We start from the raw sequence: 4,377 nt of genomic DNA on the forward strand, positions 1-4,377 counted from the left end.
ACAGTAGTCAGAACCGACCCATAGCTGATCCTCCAGCAAGTTTGTAGAGGCAATTAATTCCACGGGGTGGAGATTGTGCAACCTTCTCCCATGAATCAGCTGGTGACCTCGAACCACGTACCTTCAGGATTGCTCTCCATATAAGTCTAAAGAGATTCCCCTTGCAAACAGGGAACAGACACCAACGCCTACTATAACCACTCCTATCCATGGGCAATAAGACATTACAAGAAAATAAGAGGCATCCAATCCGCAAAAATGTAGCAAAACTGTCAGTATGTGCAGACGATATGATAGTGTACAAAGAAAACCCCAAAGACTCACCAAAAAAACTTGTTGGATCTAGTAGACAAATTTAGTAAAGTTGTAGAATTTAAGATCAATATATAAAAATCAGTGGTATTTCTCTACAGTATCAAAGAAAACATAGAAAACTAAGAAAGCATTGCAATTTAGAATAGCCAAGCACAAACTGAGAAATTTGGGAATTAACAAGACTAGAGACACATTAGAATTCTATTAAAAAAAAAAAAACCCAAACCCAAGCACAGACCACTGGAACTGAATTGAGAACCCAGAAATGAACCCATCAGTCTATGGCCTATTGATATTCAACAAGGAAACAAAACCTATCAAATCGGGAAACAGCAACCTCTTCAACAAATGATGCTGGCAAAATTGGACTGTTAACCTGCAGAAAGCTGAAGCAGGATCCACATCTCATACCCTATAAAAAAATCAACTCAAAGGGGATCAGAAACCTGAGAGTAAAGCCCAAAGGCATAAAGTTCATAAGGGACAAACCAGGACCAAGTTTAGAAGGCCTAGTCTATGGCATAAAGAAACTGACAAACACAGCCAGAAATGGCCAATCTAGAGGGGTTAAAATTGATGAATCGGACTTTCTAACGATTAAATCCCTTTGCTCATCAAGAACTTTTTCAAACAGGACAAAAAGAAAACCTACTGAATAGGAAAAAAAAATTTGCCAATACCATCTCAGACAAGAGTCTCATAAATAAAGTTTACAGAATACTGCAGGGCCTCCACAAGGAAAAGATAAGCCAATCATAAAATGGGCAAATGGGATGAAATACTTTTCAAAAAAGACATTTAGATGGCCAACAGACAAATTAAGAAATGCCCAAAATGGGTAGACGCTGCTGTGGATTTTATGTTGTGTAAAGACCTTTTAAAATGTTACAGATATAAATATGTATTGAAGGTCATTGGGATATTTCTGATTCCCAACCACACTTTGCATTACAGTAATTAGCACAGGAGGTAGTTATTTGCGTGTTGGCCATTCTCCAGTTCATACTTGTAAAAGAGCACATCAAATAGGGAGAGTATATTTCAGTAAATAAGTATTGCTCAAGAAATGCCCAAAATCATTATTGGCAATCAATCACAAGGAGATATCATCTCACCCCAGGAGCAGTAACAAAGTTTAACAGGAGAGCAAGCAATAATGTTGGAGAGGATGTGGAGAGACTGAAACTCTAATGCACTGCTGGTGGGACTGTTAAATGGTACAACCACTCTGGAAGGCAGTTTGGCATTTCCTCAAAAAGCTAAACCTAGAAATCACATATGGCCCAGGTATTCCACTGCTATGAATATATCCCCAGAAAAACTGAATTGAGACACAAATGAAGATTTGTACATCTATGTTCATGGTAGCATTAGTCACAATAGCAATAAAATGGAAATGGTCCAAATGTCCATCAACAAACTATTAAAAACTTATGGTTGTTCACACAGTGGAAAGATATGAGGCAGTAAAGAGTAATAATTTTGTAAAATAATGCACAACATGTGAGATTCTAGAGATCATTATGCTCAGTGAACTAACTCAGTCTCACAAGGTCTCACTGCATAGTGTAAAAATAGAAAGGTAACTAGTAAAATGAATATGGGGCCCCAAGGGTGGGAGCAAAGGGGTGAGGATGGTCAGAGGGGAAGTTATGAGATTACACAATGTGGTGGGAGGAGGGAGGGGATAAAAGAAATGGGAAAGATGGAGTAGAGATCTAAAAAGATAGAGTAATGGTGGTCATATCAAAACATCAATTTTACAAAACCTAATGAATGAAAATGATTATATGAAACAGTGTGAATGAAGAATAGTGTGAAACAGTGTATACAAGTTTAGTATGTACACCAATATAAAATAGTTTCTTGAAAAAAGTGAAGAGGACTTGAATACCTGCTGCAGAAGATCAAAAACTTCTTTGGAGAGAACAATTTCATCTTGTTTGGATTCACAATCAACAGTCTTGGCACCAACAGTCAAGAAATCAAAAGATGTTATACAATGGATAAATCTTCTGTCAAAGATCTCGCTAAGGTATTAAGGAGCAATGAAACCATTTTAAAGACTAAGCTTGTATTGTTAGGTGCCATCAAGTCAAGTATAACTCATAACAACCCTATAAACCAAAGAACTGAACCCAGTCCTATCCTGCACCATTTTCACACTTCTTGGCACACAAGATTGATAGGATATCCGTTTACTTGTTTCAATTAACAGATGCAGTCTGGGATGCACTCTTCAGTGTATGCCAGGAATTTGGAGATGACTGGCCAATGGATTGGAGGAGGTCCATATTTGTTCCCATTCCCAAGTACGATGATTAAACTGAATGTGGAAATTATCAAATAATATCACTGATATCACATGCAAGCAAAATAATGTTGATGATCACTCAAAACCAGCTGGAACACTACACAGATAGGGAACTGCCAGGAGTTCAAGCAGGATTTAGAAGGACTAAGGTTTGGGATGAACATTCTTTTAAGAGGTAGAGCAGTGATCTTTCTATTTGCTCTACTGAAGTAACTTAGAGTTGCTGTGATGATGGACAACTGTGCCATAGGTAAGTCAAACACCATAAATGGCTACTTACTCATCATGGGCAGTGTTTTGTACAGCTTCCAGACTGATTCCTAAACCACATGCTACTTCCTAAACCACATGCCTCTGGAATCTCTATGAGCCTGGAGAAACGACGATAGTTATAGAAAGGCTTCAGGCCTTTAGTTTATAGAGTGATTATGAGTTGTGCTCGACTTGATGGCAATTAACAACAACAAGGTATGTCTGGTTTAAGCCACAGTCTTTTCAATTATTTGGTATGCATCAGAAAGTTGTACAGTAATTAAGGATAACAAAAGACAAACCAATATCTTTGAGTTGTGGTGCTGGAGATGAGTGCTGAATATGATATAGAATGCCAACAAAACAAAGAAATATGTCTTGGAGTAAGTGCAATTAGGGTGCTCTAGAGGCACAGATAGTGAAGCTTGAGCATGCTGTTAGAAGGGGCTGGTCCTAGGAAAAAGAGGTCATACTCGGAAAGGTGGGATATCAGCAAAAGTGGCAAAGACCTTCAGCAAGATGGATTGGTACAGTAAGTGTGACAACAGGCTCAAAATATCAGAGATGTTGAGGATGGCACAGGATAAGGGAAAGGTCAGATCCATAGGGTCACTATTAATCATAGTTGCCTTGATGGCACCTTACAATAATAACACTGTGTGATTTCACTGATACTGTTTTCTAGAAAATGTAAATCTACAGAGACAGAAAATATATCACTGGATGCTGAGTCCACGGTTACACATAGGAATTGACTTCAAATGTGTAACAGATAACTTTTTTATTAATTTTATTATTTTTAATGAACATTTACAGAGATTTTGGAATTTTTCATTCATTCATGGAATCATTATAAGTTGGATTGCAATTAGGGTTGCAAATGAAATATATTTTCTAGAAATCAATTAACTATAGTTACAATAGGCACTGTAGGCTATAAATTGTTATTGCTGTTGTTGGTAGGTGCCATTGAATAGAGTACTATTCATAGCAAATCTATGAACAACGGACCTCAACTTTTCCCTATCCTGTTCCATCCTCATCATCTCTGATATTCTGAGCCCAATGTTGCACTTACTGTGTCAATTCATGTCATTGAAGGTCTTCCTGTCCTTTGCTGACCTTCCACCTTTCCAAGCATGATGTCCCTTTCCAAGGAACAGCCTCTCCTAAAAAATGTTTACAATTATTGAAATTAGATGATAGATATATGGGAGTTATTGGTCTAGTCTTTTCATTTTTATGTATGCTTTTTATTTCCCTACTGTAAATATTAAGAGTAAAAAAAAGATTATAAAACTAAAAAGGCAAAAGAAAATGGTGAGCAAAGCATAGAAGGCAGATCAAGGAAAAATACACTGATAGAAGTTGTTGTTGTTGTTATGTGCCCTCGAGTCGCCTGCGACTCATAGCGACCCTATGTACAACAGCCCTAAACTCCGCGGTCCTGTGCCAATCGCACTGTCTCTGACACTCCCATCCCAATTATCCCAGTC

At 37.8% G+C, this 4,377-nt stretch overlaps 1 protein-coding gene across 1 annotated transcript in view; it reads right to left on the reverse strand.

The window, feature by feature from the left end:
- Positions 1-4,377, reverse strand: part of LOC102860280 (spermatogenesis-associated protein 6-like) — a 137,071-nt gene that overhangs the window by 124,575 nt on the left and 8,119 nt on the right. The gene's annotated exons all lie outside the window — the stretch shown is intronic.

Source organism: Elephantulus edwardii, unplaced genomic scaffold (assembly GCF_000299155.1).
Source record: "Elephantulus edwardii isolate Elephantulus edwardi_28Jun2011 unplaced genomic scaffold, EleEdw1.0 scaffold00005, whole genome shotgun sequence".
Classification (NCBI taxonomy): Eukaryota; Metazoa; Chordata; class Mammalia; order Macroscelidea; family Macroscelididae; genus Elephantulus; species Elephantulus edwardii.